Source organism: Sipha flava, unplaced genomic scaffold (assembly GCF_003268045.1).
Source record: "Sipha flava isolate LNK unplaced genomic scaffold, YSA_version1 298_pilon_pilon, whole genome shotgun sequence".
NCBI classification, from domain to species: Eukaryota; Metazoa; Arthropoda; class Insecta; order Hemiptera; family Aphididae; genus Sipha; species Sipha flava.
The window spans coordinates 403,994-422,838 of record NW_020272970.1 but is presented as its reverse complement, the minus strand read 5'-3'; the positions used below and the strand labels follow the sequence as shown (position 1 = coordinate 422,838).

General features: G+C 32.2%; 1 protein-coding gene and 1 long non-coding RNA gene across 3 annotated transcripts in view; both read left to right on the top strand.

Annotated features, from left to right (window-relative positions):
- Nucleotides 1-18,845, top strand: part of LOC112685899 (rho GTPase-activating protein 20-like) — a 232,048-nt gene that overhangs the window by 102,809 nt on the left and 110,394 nt on the right. The window lies entirely within an intron of this gene.
- Nucleotides 3,731-4,369, top strand: LOC112685901. The gene is made up of 3 exons (XR_003148846.1): nucleotides 3,731-3,788; nucleotides 3,850-4,132; nucleotides 4,221-4,369. It is a non-coding gene; the product is annotated as an uncharacterized LOC112685901 (long non-coding RNA).

The window sequence follows — 18,845 nt, the reverse complement described above, 5'->3', positions numbered from 1 at the left end:
CACAAGTATTATTATATTATTATTTCCCAACGCATTTTTACTCGATAACATATAATATATACTAATCGCAATTAGCGTTCAATTATTTTTTTTTATTACTTATAATGTGGGTAAATAAAATTTTATAACGTACATTGAGTATATGAAACAATTCGATAGTATAACGTATACATAACAGTGTTTATAGCCTCGCATTTATTTACAATAAAAAAAAACGCGTCCTTCGTAAAACGATAGTAATTATAACAGGTGAAATGCTTTAAATTGTTGTACGGAAATATATTATTCTAATATAGAATCGTATTTCAGCAATAAAAGGATGCAATTAAAATGTTTACGTTTCCATGCAGAGAAGATTTTACTTTTTTTTTTCGTAAAACATACTACACTGGAGCATATTTTTTTGTCGTCATCATTCCTTATATTTGAATTATTTTTTCTTTCCATATCTATTCCCTCATGCAATGTAAATTCACTGGAAACAACGACCGCGTGCCCGTAATATTATATTTTAGATTTTATTTTGAGTCATTCGACGAACCTACGCCTCCTTATGCAAACGATGCATATACTAGTATATAGTATAAGATGCTTATCGAAAAACAATAACCGTGTTCATAATATATTATAGATCCTCGGCGTGAAAAAGACGATGTGAAATTTCAATATTCGATGTAGTCAGGACGAAATTTTATTTTATTTTTCGGCCCAATATCTGTTGTACAATATAATAACTTGAATAAATCAAATACACGAGACAGTGTTGTGCAACACGTGGGCGTTCAAGTATATCATATCCGTAAACAATAATTTGGTTGCATTGTAAATATTATGCGCAAAATGGTCATATTATTGTGTATATACATTTAATTTATCGTATGCATATTTGTATCGTTTAATAATTTATTGACGGAATAACCGTTGCTGTTATATTAAACTACCGTATGCTTTTTTTTTTTTTTTTTCTCTTTTTTATTTCGTTTTTTGGAAACAACAATTTTTAGTAAGTATGTACGTATCGCATATATATATATATATATATATATATATATATATATATATGTAAAAAATATGTATATAAAAACATATATTCATAGTCGGTTTGTAACTATACACGTATATACGTAAATACCATTGTTTTGAGAGAGAAAAAAAATACGTAATATTTGTATTTCGATATATCTTTATAAAACGGGATTTAAGACTATGTATTACATTGTATACGTATAATATAACAAATATATATATATATACGTGATAATAATAATAAAATCAAATCGGTGACGGCGGCGCCGGCCAACGGAGCGGATAATATTATTGGACATTTACCGTTATAATATCGTGTGCATATATGTACGCTGTCGCGCCTCCGCGTATCCTTCTACACACGCGATTTATTGGGGGCAAAACGCGGTGTATATACACGACGACGAGTTCACCTCTCGGAAATCGCGTGACACCGCCGCCACCACTACTCAAGTCGAAATAGATACGTATTGTAATATATATTATTTATATTATGTTTTCTTCTTTTTTTTTCTCGTCTTCTCCTTTCAACTAATATAGTGTATCTTGTACTCTTCAATTTCATTTACGTCGTTACATTAGTTTGAATTTTTATTTTATACTCACATTTTCCTTTACCTATAATTATCATCACGTGGCCCGTCGTAATAATTAATGTTTTGTTTTTAATCCAGCATGCGGAGCCGGGTGAAATTTTAAATATTTTTATTCTTAAATACCAGGTAGATATTTACAACGCAAGTCGGAAAAATATATTATATAAATACATCCATATGACATATGGAAAATTGTACTTTAATGTGCGTGTAAAATGTAAAATTGAAAAGATCTGTGCTGTCTTCTATATAGCGATATGCGTTCAATACGCATAGTTGCTGCGGTTTTAAAATCATCAAAATCATTTACAATCGTGTTCGTGTACAGTGTACACCACCGGTAATGTCGGCGTTGATGTAATGACGTTTAGAAACCTACCGAGCTTGAACTTTTATAATACCGACCCCATGTAAGTATGCGCACTTTTTAAGGTATGCAATGTATTCTCCGCGCGAAAGCTCTATGCGTCGCGGAATATACACTCGTATTATACGGTATTACCGTGTGTGTATACACAATATGGTGTGTCGTATATTATACGTGTATTATTCGTGTAACGTACGGGTGAAAGCATTTTTCGCTCACCGTTGTCAATTCGATCTATGCTACTATATTTACGACGCATCGTAAAGTGCATATAATACGTCTTATGCTCACGCGCCTGCAAATTATATGTTAGTCGCGTGTGTTCGGTGTTTCTAGTCAGGAATTTACTAATCGCAAAATTACCACTTGTACGGATTAAGATTTGTTTTTCCCCCCGGTAATTTTGTTTCATTATTTGAAAATTAAACCATTTCTAAATAGTTTTCGCGAAACATTTACATTATATTGATAAAAAAAAATATGAACAAGATGAGACGAAATAGAATGAGATGGTTTGTGCATGTGATGAGACTAAAGGAAACAAATACAGTAAAAGTTATTACGAAAATGAAAGTTGTAGTTAAATGAGGAAGAAGAAGACCAAAAAAGAGATGGTTAAATATGTTTGAAAATGATCGAGGGCCGTTTATGTGTACGCACGGGACGTAGAAAATGGATACGAGTGGAGGTTTAAGACAAGGGTGGCCGATCCCAAATAGTCGAGGAGAAAAAGGTGAAGCAGAAGAAGAAAAAGAAGATATTGATAAAAAGAAAACGGAAATAAAATATATTTATTGTCCGTATCATCATAGGAGATATTGTGATTTTAAACGCTTATCTTCTTCGTGGAACACCTTGTACGATACCTATGTATACATATTATACTTTAATATAAATAGTCAATGGAACACGATGTTTCGTCAATCTAAACGCAAACCGCGTAACGTGTGTGAAGTTAGCCACCCACTATAAAAAATACTTTCCAAAACCTTATTTTCTTAATTTTTAACTATTTGTGACCAAGTTTTTAGAATTTGTAACCTCATATTTTTCAAGCTATGGGTACTTTCTCATTGAGGGACTAACTTCACACAGCTCCCCCAACTCAACGAAATCGTCCAAAACAAATTGTAACTTTCAAAACTCAATTTGTAACTATTTGTAACCAACTTTTTAGAATTTGTAGCCTCGGCCTTTCCGAGTAATCGTAAATTTCTCAACGAAGGGCAGGTTAATGCACGTACAGGAGCTGTAACACGTGCTTTCTGTTACGGTTTGTCTAAGATTCAATACTGTGAACTGAGTTTGAAGATTCTTCAAGATGGAGAAGATTATATAATAGTTCCAAATTCTAGACTAGATATTTATGTGCGTTTGGATATTTCCCATTTATTTAAAATTATTGGTAGATATAAAGATTTTAAGATAAGAAATCACGGAAAAATTAAAGAGTTTTACTTTAGAGCCATAATTCTCCTTATAAAAATCAAAAACAATTAATTAAAAACAATTTTAATTAAAATTTTAGTTATTGCATCTTCAAAATTGGATGGTAATCTAGAAGGTACAAAATATTACACTTTGTCAAAAAAATGCAGGGAAAATTTTTTAAAACAAATCGAAAATGTTGATTTCAAAGAAAATGTAATTTCAGATGACGAAGAAATTCCAGAAAAAAATGAAGAAAAATTATGTTACAAGTTTATAATGTTCAAAGTCATAGTAATATTTAAAATAATATGGATACATTTATTAAAAATAGAACGTGTAGCAGTTTTCTCCTATACACGTGTGAATAAGTATATTTTATCTTTTTTATGTGCTTCTTTTCTTCGTATTATAAAAGATTTTCTTCTTTAGACAAAGATAATGGCTAGACACTGCAAATCAAAATATGAAAAGGCCACTTCAGCACCAGTCAAAGGATATATTTCTCACGCCAAAAATGAATTGAGATAGTCACTTAGGACCATAGACCGTTTTGTTGGTTCACATTTATTATCAATAGAAGGAGAATTGAAAATGGCTAGATCATTACAAGCTAAAAAAAATCAAGAATATAAATCAAAAAATGATATTAAATCGAACAATAGTTCTGATATGATGTAATTAAACAAATAGGGAAATTGATAAAAACAGCAATGTAAGTAATAATGTTGAATCTGAATTTTATAGTGATGATGATATTTCTATCAATTCATATTAATTTGATATCAATATAATGATAACAGATGAACTAATGACACAAGAAAATTGGAGAAATAAATTAGACCGACCTATCAAAATCAAAAAAGAGAAAAAAGTTTCAAACGATTTTCGAAATATACAAGTCCATGTTCAATTATTCGTCATGTACTAAATACTTCAGGATTACAATAAACTTTATTATCAATGATAATAAATAGAAATATTTTACCAGCTCTTAAAGTAGATAAAGAAAAAATTCTGATATTTAACATGTGTGCTTTTGATTCACTTTTAGTAACTATAACAGTAAGATATATCGATAACAAAAGGTATAAGTTATATATTGATAATAATAAAATGAATCATTTTATAAGACAATGAAAATATATCCTCTTCGTGAAAGTACAAGCATAACTTATGATTAACATGGTAATTTGCTAGTAGAAATGGACTTTTTAAAATGTGCCCAGTAGAATTTGAACCTTAATATCGGACGCAAATATCAAAGTTATTGCTTTATGTAACAAGCTTTTTTCTAGTATACCTAGCAGTATACAAATACTGGAATGCACCATTTGTACAACAAAAACCGTATTTTATAATACAACAATAATACTCAACGAATTGTTAAATAGTAGTGGACTCTTAGAAGATGTAAATACATATTTAAATAAATAACATATGTTACGGAAAAAAAAAGAAAAATGGTGTCCTAACTACGAAAAAATAAGTAGAAATTGTATAAGAGTACTGCAGGAACATATTTTATTGGAAACAGATGTTTTTAAGAATAATACGATAAATGAAAATAAAATCGTGGTCAATGATATACCATCAAAATTGTTCAAATTTTGTTTGAAAAGAAAGATAAACTGTTAAATACTAAAAAAATTGTTCATAAATTGAGTATGTTATAAAATATATTTTATTTAAGATTTTAGCCTAATCAAATAAAAATAAAAGTAAAATTCTAGTTAATTAAGACATATTTATTCAATCTAGATTTATTTATTTTTATTAAATATAGATCTATTTTTTTCAACTTACGATATGTTCTAGGCGATTGATTTAATTGGGTGATATTATAAACTACAATCTTGACTTTTTTATAAAGATATCTTTTAAGGGAAATCCATCGGTACTCAAAATTGATGTGGTAACAAATTCTAAAAAGTTGCTTACAAATAGTCACCAATTGAGTTTTATAAGTCACAACTTGTTTTAGACGATTTCGTTGAATTTGAGGGGTGGCATCCCTTCATTAAGAAATGTATGATTACTTGGAAGGGCCGAGGCTACAAGTTCTAAAAAGTTGGTTACAAATAGTTACAAGTTAAGTTTTATAAATTACAATTTGTTTTGAACGATTTCATTGAGTTGGGGGAGCTGTGTGAAGTTAGTCCCTCAATGAGAAAGTACCCATAGCTTGAAAAATATGAGGTTACAAATTCTAAAAACTTGGTTACAAATAGTTAAAAATTAAGAAAATAAGGTTTTGGAAAGTATTTTTTATAGTGGGGTGGCTAACTTCACACACGTAACCGCGTAGATACACTACAAAACTGCACATGCGTATCGACCAAAATATAACTGTTGCATATCCCTACCTCCATAAATAAAAAACCATTAAGCACATATTTATTCAAATAATATTACGTACTGTATAGGTATACCTGTATACGTTCGAGCACACAAAATGTGCATAACAAAATTAACTTGTATTCATAATAGCAGCAACTTGGTCAATGTGTAGCCAATTGCGCGATTATTTACAACACCCACCGGGTTTTATTATAATTAGCCGGGCAAGACGATGGAGACAAAATAATAATAATAATATAACAGTGGTCAAAAAAAATTATACACATATGTATATGTGTACACGATAATCGCATTACACGCACTGAATACGAATGGACAGTGTCTATTTATTTTGCTTTAAATTTTTTTTACATATTTTTTTTTCAACGTGATTTACATCACGACAACGTTAACCCGTGAGTGGAGGGAACCACCGGGTAAAGTTTATATTAACCATCGACAAGTTGTTTCGCCATATAACCGTTTTTCCCCCTTGGTATATATACTATTCGCCTTTGTTTTACGCATATGTTATTTACATATTGCACCTATATTCCAATAATATAAACATTTTGCGCGTCACGAACTGTGTATGTGTGTGCGCACGCGCGCGCGTGTGTGTGTGTGTGTATGTGTGTACAAAAACCTATTCCGTATTTTAATTTTCGGCAGCGTGAACTATCACGTGAGATATGTGTGCGCAGGGTCAAGCTTACGAAAATAACCGTATCGTATAATATCGTCGTAATAATATCGTTCAACACCCATGGGGTGTTACTCTTTTAGGTGCAGAAATCTGTACTAGCAGAGCGGAAAACGTTAAAATAATTAATCTTATACACGCGGGTAATCACAACGGGATCGATTTGTACTCGAACTAGATTTTTTTTTTTTACATCATAATATGTTTCTGCTATTGCAATAAAAAACTTATTATTTTTCCTCTCTCTCACTCTCTCTCTCCTATATTTTGTACAACGAATATTGGAATTACTAACACGAAAGAACCAATGACCGTACTAACAACGATCGTTCAAATCTCTGGGGCATAATCACTGCGGTGTTTGTACGCTTTTTCGAACTCGTTGAGCACACAGCCGAGAACCATCAAATCAAATTAATCCGATTTCGCTTCTTGTACAATCCACTGTAAACGAGCGCTTACTGAAATGTTTGTAACTTAAATTTATTGTCTATATAATTTCATTATATATAAACAATAATGAACTACATATTTATCATAAGATAGAGAAATTCGATGAATAGCTTTAGCAACATAGGTAATTACTATATTTTGTATTTATTCGAGTAGTATAACGCGTAGTGGTATCCCATATATTATAGTATTGACCTATTGAAATACAATTGTAATTCGATTTTTTTTCTTCTTTACCTTCTTTTTACGCTATACACTATCAGAAATCGGGAAATAATAAAATTACGTTCTTCCGACCCCTATATGCGTTCCATAACATAAACGTATTTACATTTTTTTTACATTTAGTGTAATATATATGAAAACAAATATTATAATATGATGGTCATTATAGACACTGTTGAAAAGGACACAACGAGTTTTACTAGTTTATAATAATCTTTCAACCTAGGACAAGAAAGAATGTTTTATCAAAACGAAAATACATAATAATGTATATATTTTATGTTTGTAACTAAATGGAATAATATTAATTTAAAATTGGAACGATATGATAATGATTTAAATTTATTCCCACTTTTATAAGGTTTAACTAATAGATAGATTTACTGTTTTCTTATTGCATGATATAATTGAATATATATATACTTCGCGTCATTGAGTTTAAACGAAAGTAAGTAGAAGATATAATATGACACTAAGAATTTTCGAAAAGTTATTGAGTAGCCCTCATGAGTACCTGTTATATTAGTATATTATCCAATTGTGTGTAAACAACTTTTTCTCCACCTCTAAGAAAATTTTACTTTCAATAACATTTTCCTTTGATATTATCTATATATTTTATACACTAGTGTATAAGGATAGTTTTAACGTATAGAAACTGTTAGATAAAAAAGATTATCATAGTAGATTAGCTTTTGTATTACCACAAAAATCATATCCACAGTAATAAGGTCCATAGATATGAATTAATATAAGTCTTATTAAATCAAATCTAAATTTCAAAATGTTAATCTTAAGTCCTTTCCTACAGTAAAAAAATAAAGCACTTCTATTCTACAAATAATTCTGTGTACATAAATCCGTATATAGTTCTTCGGACTAAACATTTATAATGCCACACCTTGCGTGATTTACGGATTCAACAAAAATAATATACTTACGTTTGTCATCAAAATTGCAGTAGGCCATAGTATGTAATTTAAAATTATGCTTAAAATGTTCTTATTTCTCATACCAAATGAATATTATAATTTATTAGCGCAATTATCTACACGATTTCTATATTTTTATATTTATGCAAGTTGACAAACTGCATTTACATCGAGTATTGTGATGCATAGTTATCTTTCAGAAAATTAAAAATATCAAAATATCGTTTATGTATTAATCGAATTGCTTGTTACAAAAACCCTATAATTACATGTTTCCCGCTTGTAGGTCTGTGAAAAATAGCCACCCTTAAAAACTAAGATTTACTCCAAATTATCATTTATAACTATAAAATATACATTAATCTAGTAACAAATTTTATTTAAATAATAAAACATAATTTGTGAAGAGTAAAAATGTTTTTTAAATAATTGATAACTACATAAAATAAATATACACATAAAAAATACTACATAAAAATAAAATATACATACAATAAATAAATAAACATTTTTCAAACTTTGATATGATAATGAGTAATCATATCGGTCTACGTCGAAATTTGGTAGTAGCAATACAGTCGATTAAATCTTCAAAATTAAATTATTTTAACATGTCATTCTCTATTGATAACATTGCCAAACTGTTTAATTTTTCATCAGTTTGAACCAATCTTAGATAGTCAAATAAAATATTAGTCAAATAACTAATTATATTACGTAGAGTAATTAATTTAGTAATAAACTATACGAGTAGCGAATATTAGTAATATTATTATCATTTATGAATATTCATATGGCACACACAAGCCGCACAGAAAATAAATATCAAAATATTTATTCATATTTATATATAACGATAATAAAAGACTTCGATAGCACAGAATCATGTCTTCCTGTCCACAAATAATCAACTCATCTAATCATATTTTTATTCATAATTTAATTTTAAATGATTTCGTTAAAAATATTTTATCGTATCTTTAACTGTTTAGCGAATATATTAAAATAACTATAAAAATGTCAATTTGGAAAGATGAATAAAATTATTTATAATTTATTAATTTTCCTGTAATTGAATGGATTTAAGAAAAATTACGAAACAACATATTTTACAGACATTTGTATTTTGAATAATTACAATAATTCAATACATTTTTGTAGTAAATACATTAGATTGCTTATGATGCTTACCAAATCAGATATATAAATTTCCGATCACTATTCTATGTTCATAATTCACAACACTAATATTATTGTTATTTGTAAACGATGACATAATACTGTATCTCTAAATCTCTTTATGAAATATTTAAATTAATTTTTGTTGCATTTCAAAATCTATTGCTCTATTGATGATTCGTAAGCTCATAATTTCAATTATTTTGTTGGATCAACTGCAGCGCGTGGTCAACTTTATTGAAATGTTTCTATATTCGTTTGATTACGTTTTCAAAATAGATAAAACTAGAAATCATAAAGTTTATATTGTTTTTAATTGCGAAGAAAGTAAAGAAAAAAAATGTAATTTTAATTAAATACTATTTTGTCGGATGTTAAATGTTTATCGAAAAGTTATATGAGATGTTGGAATAATTGAAAATCTTTTCAGCTAATTATATGTCATTATCATTATTTCTATGACTAGTTAGAAACTACCAACTGATTTCTAATGTCACAAAACTCTGGCCTCGCTTAATAATATACCTGAAAAAAAAAAACAAATATCATTTGTTCGTTCAATTATCGTTGTAACATCAAATTTTCACCATTTTTTTTTCCCAACCTCAGTATAGAAGTTTTTAGTTGTTTCCCGACTGGTAATAACATCGTTCTGTCTAAAATTATTTTTTCATAATCATTGTTTTAGGCATTTTAAAACGAAATAAAGCGGAGAAAAAATATATGGGCCATCGGATTAGATAAATACGAACGGCTACTGCACGAAGCTGTTTATTATTAGTCATCGTCGTCGTCATCGTTGCCTGTTGCGCACGATTTAATTCGAGCGGTGGCGGCACGCGGCGATACATAAACCCGTGGTTGCCGTTGGGCAACCAGGCCGAAAACTTACGAAAACCCCGTATAATATTCGAGTTAATTTAATTATTTATCGCTGTATATACGTGTGTTGTATAATACGTGCGTATTTGGGGTAAAAATAAAACGCGTGTCGAACTACATTGCGTAAAAAGGAAAAAAAAAAGGAAAGAAAAAAAAGAAAACACGGACACCTACTTTAGAACATATCGACATTTGGCTGTACATTAAAGAAAAAAAACTTAGTACCTAACACGCATGTATTATACGTACTCTTATTGTTTAACACGTGTATACAAAAGTACCAATATAATATATTGTATTAATATATTATATTATAATGTATGATTCATAGCGCGATTGTGCGTGTATGTACAACGAGCACGGATCACTGCAGAAATTCGTTTTCTCGGGAAATATTTCCAACAAACGATTGCCGTCTCGTTGCGTACAGTACGTTGCACGTGCTCATGCAGAAGTTCGCTTTTCCCGTTGTGTCCATTGTTGTAGAAAATCTACGGTCGCCGCCGTCGAGTTATAAATTTGCAATCGGAACAGCTATTTGTGCATTATACGTATACCATGTGTGTGTGTGTATAAGTCTACGTGGTGTGTATGAAATTAAAGTTCTATTGACGAGTTTTTCCCGCGTGATAGACGTTATTTGACGTACGGATAACAACGTCGCGACGACCTAAATAATGTAATACATGTTATGGATTTTTATGTTGACCAGACGGAGAAAGAGAGATTATAATTGGATTAAAAAAAAAGGCGTGAAGAACGGCAAGAATGTGAGAAATTATCGTATTTCCAGCAAACACGTATACTCCAAATCGAAACTTGTTTGGAAAATGTTTTCATTTACGAGATTTCGAAATAACTCTACGTTTATCCTATGTATTATAATATTTTTACTGTAGAGAAAAAAAACAACCCGACTACTGCGGGTTTTGTATATCTGTGTTGGCTATCTTTTTTTTTTTTAATAGGCATACATAATACACATAAATGGTATTGATTATGTAAAACATTTCGTTCGTCACCTATCTCATCACCTATCTTTCGGCGTACCGCGTTATTATATACAATAAAATATTTATACGTACGTAATACACACGAGCACGGTTCATACCAAGTATTTCCAATGCATGAAATATATGTATACACGCATATAATTAAAATTATCATGCCGCGTAATATATTATCTATTTAATATTGCGACTAGGTGTAATCGGAATAGTATATCTGTACAACTCACCAATGCGTTATACGGTTTTAATAATATGGCTGTTGAACGCTGATACGTATCGAAACGAGTGTATATGATGAAAGAAAACCGAGTACTAAAAGTCGGCGGATGACATTATCGTCGGCTGTTCGGAATAAACTCGAAAATTTCGATAAAGCGGTGATAGAAATCGGTAAAAAAAAACACTCACACGGTCTGCGCGCGCCTAAGGTTAGTTACGTTGGTATTTTATTCGATATGCGTTCAGTTTGCGTTCCGTAGACGGTAAAGTGTTATACTGCTGATGATCGTTCAGGTATAGCTCAAATGGGGGGGGGGGGGCACTGGGGCCATGCACCTCAGGCCTTTCAAAAATTAATTTTTTTTAAAACATTTTTGTCCTTGTGAACTGTAAAATCCCGATTATTTAATTAGATATCTACCTAACAATTTTATTTTGCCTAAAAAATTATATTATGACATTAATATGAGGTGTGTATCAAAATATAGGAACGTAGTCGAACTCTGTGTTTTAGTACTAATTTGGGGAAACAACTATTACAGGTACTACTTAAAACGGCCCCCCTTTCCCTGGTAAGACTCTGAAGCCGCGCCTGTGATCGTTTTACCCCGATGTCATCGTGTCATTCGATTATCGAGTGCAGGTACATAATTTGGCCAACACGAGATCGGTGTTACGTAAACCGTCGGCGATGGGAATAGCGCACGCGCAAAACGTACGCGACAGTCTTCGGGTGTGCGCTTGCGCGAATTATGTACAATACATAAATAATATACCATTTATATGTAAGTATGGTAATATTGTCGCAGCGTTGTACAATTTATCGACATAGTTGCGCGCAGATGTAAACGTAATACATTTATATATGTATTTATTGTATTATGCAACGACGCGCGTCATAAGTCAACGCGATAAGGGGGGAATGTCATGTTAATGTAGCCGCCCCGGGGCAAATTAAAATATGCCGCTTTTAAGAAAATTACAATTCAAAATAAAAAATAATATATGTAATAGAAATAATATGTATTATAGTCATATAGTCATACAAGAAAAATTATAATTATATACTTTTTATTTTACGTTGATCAAAAATTTGCCACCCATCAAACATCATAACATTTGACGCCCTGGGGCAATTGCCCCCTTTTCCACCGTTAAACGCAACTGTGTAAGGAGGGGGTCAAAGGGGGCGATTGCCCTCGGGCGCCTTAGTTTTTAAAAGTAAGGGGGCGCCCTTATCCGCGTTTAATATGGCTACCTGTGCCCAGTGGCCTCGAAGAAAAAATGTTTGACACGATTCCGGCGACAATAACGATAGTAATAATTGCAGTGCATGGCCGTTTTCCGATCGAAAAGGTTCGGCCGAAATGGACGCGCATACATTACGTTGCGTTCCGATATCTACCCCGTCACGTGTTCCGACGTTATGGTGTGTCCGGACCAGCGGCGGCGTCGCCAACGATTTTCCGCGGACACGCTCGCGCCGCCCCGCCGCCGACAGCAGTACGTGCCGCGATCGCGTCGTCGGCCAAGTGTCCGCTTTTCGCACGTTCCATTGTACGTTATACTCACTGTAACTTACGTACAACGTTACTTTTGTTATTATCGTTATTCTGTTATATATTAATTTTTTTTTCTACGGACATAATGAACACATACGTTTTCTCCTCGAGATAAAAATTAAAAAAAAAAAAAAAAAAACCCCGAACGTGATGGACTTATACATCGGTGTGCGCGACGTGAAAACTCGCATTATTATTACACATTGTTATTGTTATTGTTATTGTACCAACGTGCATTAAACTACATAATGTAATGGACAAAATCAAATTATCGCCTATCGGATATTTCGGATACTGTGTGTGTGATGACCGCGGGCAACGTTCAAATTATACCGTTCAAAGGGAAAAACACATTGGTAAGAAGCAGCCGTCACGACTGCAGTGTTGTGTAACGAAAACTTTTAATTATTAAACTAACAAAGTCGTACCTCTATTTTTGATTTTTTTTTTCATTCCTTAAATATTGCCGGTGCGAATATATTCTAATTCGTTTTTGAAGTCGCATCGAAAGTTTTTGTTATGTAAAACCATGTCAAATTAATGCGCTTAAACAGCTTTACAGCGGTTCCCAAACTTTTTTGGTTCGCGCATCCCCATAACAAAAATCCCGTGAATAAATAAACAAAAAATTTTAAATTATTTTAATAAAAGCAAATTACCGTCGATCTAAAAATAAAAATATATGATAGTATAGTATACAATACAAGTATTTGCCTGTCGCTTCCTAGTGCTTGCACCTTCCTAGGCGTACCTCACAGTTTGGAAACCATTGTGCTATACTACATAGGTTTAGCCGGTAAACTCCATTGCTAAACATATGAGGTTATAAAACCTATTTCCTTGTTTTGCAATTTTTGAATAGTTTTTTACTCATAAATTTAATGCATACACTTGATTAATTATCATTGTACTATTGTTCACTTAGCGTTTTTTCGTAATTATTTATTTAGAGGTCACAGATAATATGCGTTTGGTTTGTTTTTAATATTATTCGTAGTATTAAAATATTTAAAACAAAATTCTAAACAATATAATATTGTCAATTCGCGACCGTATATATAAACAAGTCGTAAAACGGCAAATTGAAACCTTACAAGTTGCAATGCAGTATCTATATATCGACACATTGTGTTTCGTATTGACGCTTTTATGCATTCGTCGTCTGACACTTTTATGTTCACACAATTGGTTAACATCGGATATTTGTTTTATATATTATATGCAATATAAATACATACTACATATTATATAATTCACTCTTCAACTCTTTGTGTTGTATGATTTTACGTAATTATTATTACTGTTTTTGTATATTTTTAATCGATCATTTCACTCAAACCACTGTTGTATTCAGCTACGATGTTATGTGTACATAATTCATAATTTATTGCGAACAATTCTGTCTAGAAACCTTCTATGCTACTCCTTAATATGAGTTAATATGTATTCGTCTCGACGATATTTTATTGGTATATAAAACGTGATATTTTTTTCTTCTCGTGTTGTACAGGTTTAACACTATAATAGAGTTATTATGTTGATTTACGAAAGGATCGTTTTACTTGTAAACGTTGAAACTAAAACTTAATAAGAAAACGGGGTTGGTCTATTTATACGGGGAGAAAAAAAATCATTAAATATCATTCATATAATAGTTTTAAAATATTTCTCGTAAAAATTAACGATTCTGCTTCTGTTACGTCATTCTTGACCAATGTTACTATACAATTTAACATAAATAATGCAGTTTGTACTTTTTAACTAAAATCGTTTATGGTTTTTTTTTTCATTTTTTCCCCTCTCTTGACCCCCACGAATTTTAAAGTAGTAATACGCCATTATGTCATTTGACAAACGTGATGAGACATAGATATATATTCTTAAGCATTGTAAAAATGTAGTCTACGTGAACCGATTATTTTTGGTTTCATTATTATTATACATACAGCCCCTTTTATATTTAAGCTCATATCGAAGTTATATATATTTACAAATATACACCTATAGGTATACAGGCAAACATATCATTCGAGTACAACACGCCGTGGCGTTCAATGTCAAATCGATTTTATCACGTCCAGTCACGGTGGATGCTTATAATATACACAGGGGAGGGCGCCTATATTATTTAAATGCAAAGCACTTAAAACGTGCTTTACAGTATGCGTAAATCCACACACACATATATACTCACATTGAAGTACTGCAGTACCTTAAGACGACAACAACGAATATTTACAATGTCTGTTGTAGTGATTTACGTAATCACATTCGAGGGGGAACTAAATTATATTATTGTGTGTATACACGGCGAGAGAAAATATAATACAACATAAGTAGTATTATATCTTTATATATTATAGCGTATAAATACGTATGCTACATAATAGTGATGTCATAAAAAACAGTATTAGATGTATCTACTTCATATTATTGTTATAGGTGCAGTGCACACGAACCAATTTGAATTTTTTTTATCAAACTAATGTCGATATCGGGTATCTATATAATGTGTATTTTGTATTCGGGTCATTATTATTAAAATGCACTGGCACGCGGAAGTTGATAATCGGAATCGACGGTATTATTGCGTTTCGTTGCAGTTACTATACATATTCGAAAATGTAATGCGTATGCGCAACGCATAATCCTATTATTGTACATCCGTACAGAGATTTGAATGTGAATACCATGATTTAGGTATACAAGTATATTGTATGCACGAATGACTACGAAGTTAAACTTCCGTCAAAAAAAACATTTAACATACCATATTTTTATACAATACATATTTGCAAGTATTTATAAGTATAATATTTGTGTCCTAATTTTGAAAAAACTATCTGTTAATGGAACATATACATATGTACATAGAACATAATCAATACACGTAAATTTTCATAGGAGACTCAACTTTATACAGTGGACTGTTGAAACAATTTTTTTCTCGACGAGATTAATGCTGTGTTATAATACACGTGTAACCGATATTTCGACGTATACCGAATGGTTTGTCCCCTCGGGTGTCCTACACACATATTACACGTACTGTAATACACAACAGACACTATATTATATCGGACGTATTGTTATTGGTTATTATGCATGGCAATGTTACACGTGAATTTCGGAACGGTTAGATGATGCGATATAAAAGATACGCTCGCGCGCAAAGCTAATATTATGTACCTCCAAAGTCGTGTAGTAAGCAGTACAATAAGACGCGCGACGTAAAACCGGTAACTAATAATAATAATAATAACAATAATAATAATAATAACAACAAAATATATATATGACATAATGCCTGTAATATATCATTCCACTGGGGAGGCAGCGAACTCGGGGAGATTAGATTGTAAAAAAAAAATATAATCCATATATAATATCAAACATATGTATTCGTATGTGTTATGTATGCTTATAGATATAAAATGCATAGCAGCAATGATTATGGGATATTTTGTTTTCACGCGATCACGTTGTTACACATCATACGTGTTGGTAGTATACCTACTTCGAAATATATCCACTAACAATATTTAAACGTATCGCACTCCTTGTAACAGGTGTATTCGAACCGTACGTCTAGTCCCCACCTCTTTCCCTTGCACTACGAAACTTGACGCAATAACATACGTACATTTATATATTTATACTGTACGTTTTTATACGTACCTATAAGTAGTTGGTCTCCCGATGTATACTTTAGCTATTTAAGCGACTCTGATCCTCGGCGTTGGATGCCCGTTTAAACACGGAGTAATCATAATATTGTGAGTCCTCTATGTTCTACGCGCTTTGGCTACGCACACATCGTTAGAATATTTTAAAATTCGCTTTCGTGCGTGTTATATGTTATTCGAGTGCTCCCCCCCCCCTCAGCATGGTACCTGTACAGGTAGTATATATAGGTACCGCCTTGTGAACCGCCCGACGATGGATTTCAAAATCAACGACACCATTATATTATATACCTATGTATGCGCGTACGCATATTACTATACCCATAGGTGTGCATTTATAATGGGCATCGCTCCATCTGCCTGATGAAAATTACGTCGGCGTCCCCGAGAACACGTTTGTTTTCAATGTTTGTGGTGAAAACGACGGGACGTGAGGAAGGGAATAATCGACTAAGCAAAATATTATAAACCTCGGCGGTTCGCTGTTGGACAAAACTAAAAATTAGCATAATTAATCGAATGTCATAAAAATCATACGATCCGTTGGCGGCCACCACATTATACGGTTTTTTATTACTTTCGCGTATCGAATTCGTTATTATTATTATTTTTTTTCAAACTAATTTTATAGAACTGGAAACTACTAGTCTTAAGTCAAGGTCAGTTTTTTTTTCCAAGTAGACTTTTATACACACGAGATCCTGCAGCGGCGTATGCATGTATATGTTTGTGTGTGTGTAAGAATAACAACGACAGTTTGCACGTATAATCGATTAAAACGTTGTGTTTCTGTCCGTCGCTTGAACCGAAAACGTCGTCGTTCAAGTCGGGTACACGAACAGTGTAAAACGTGCTTACACCTATATGTGGAATACATCGTTGGAGTACAGAATGAGGCTCGTTATACTACCCGAAAGGTAAAAATGAGAGAAAAAAAAATATAACAACATGCGGCGGCAGTGGGTGGATACGAGCCTACTAAATTATGGGTTGCCGCAGCCGAGGAGGAATGTCTTGGGTTCTTGCGCCGCCGTACGTACACGCGCGCGCGTAAACCAGCAGGACAATAATAATAAAATATACTATAGTATATGTACTATATGTACATGTCGTTGTTGTATACGCACACACATATATTTTATGAGACGTCTTGAAAAGTCGTACATTTGGTCGACGTTTCCGTCCAAGTATCTTTTTTTTTTTTTTTTAAATTTAGTCGAATCACGTCGTTGTGCTCATATTGCCGCACAATATCTGTACTACGTCCGACAACGTCCGTTCGATTTTTCAATCATCATTTCTACCGTTCTCGACACGTTTCCCCGAAACGTAACATTTACAGCATTAACATTTTTAATGAATTTCTTCTCTCCGCGTGGTAAGACTTATTACCCGAAAATGTTGGAAATAATTACGAAAACATAACGAGCAAGTAAACCTTTGTGTGCTGTGAACGCGCTGATATGGTTCAACAACAGTAACGGAACGTATGGATATTAAAGATGAATGATGATACGGCTTATAATATTTTAATACAAATCCATTACGAGCGTCTGCAGTGAAAATGGAATCCGATCGTTACCGCGCATATTGTGTGTAGAAGAAAAACAAGTGAATCAATTTGAAACGAAGTAATTACGTTTCCGACGAAAACCGTAATTTATCGCTCGATCATTTATTTGTCGAGTCGCCACCGAGTTTGGAGTAATGGAAAATAAATGTACGGTCGTGTTCATCGTTACAAGTCTATTATGCGTTATGCATACAAAACTGAACAATATTTTACATTTAGAGACCGCGGTGACTTTTACGTTTGAAATTAAAAATAATGTTAATCTATTTACTAATGTTCGTCGGTGATTGAACGCACAATCAATTAACTAATGAGAGACATTCGAACAAATTTAAATTTCAAACCTACAGTGCACACATAGCGCAGTACCATTTCCGCAATATAATTACAACAAATTAATAACAATCGTAGCCGAGGAAATAAATAATAGGTACCTACAAATTAACGTTTCCGCAGTATTTGCTGTCTACATAACCGCTGCTGAATTAAAGAATTTGTACGCATAATTGTATACCTGCAACTATAGAGCACGGTGTATAATATATTTGCAAAAATGAGGCGAATAATTTCGTAACACGTAACCGGTTTCGGTCAACGGTTTAGGTGGGTGGAAGGAAAAAAGGGAGGAGAATTAAAAAAATAAATAAATAAAAGAAGAACAAAC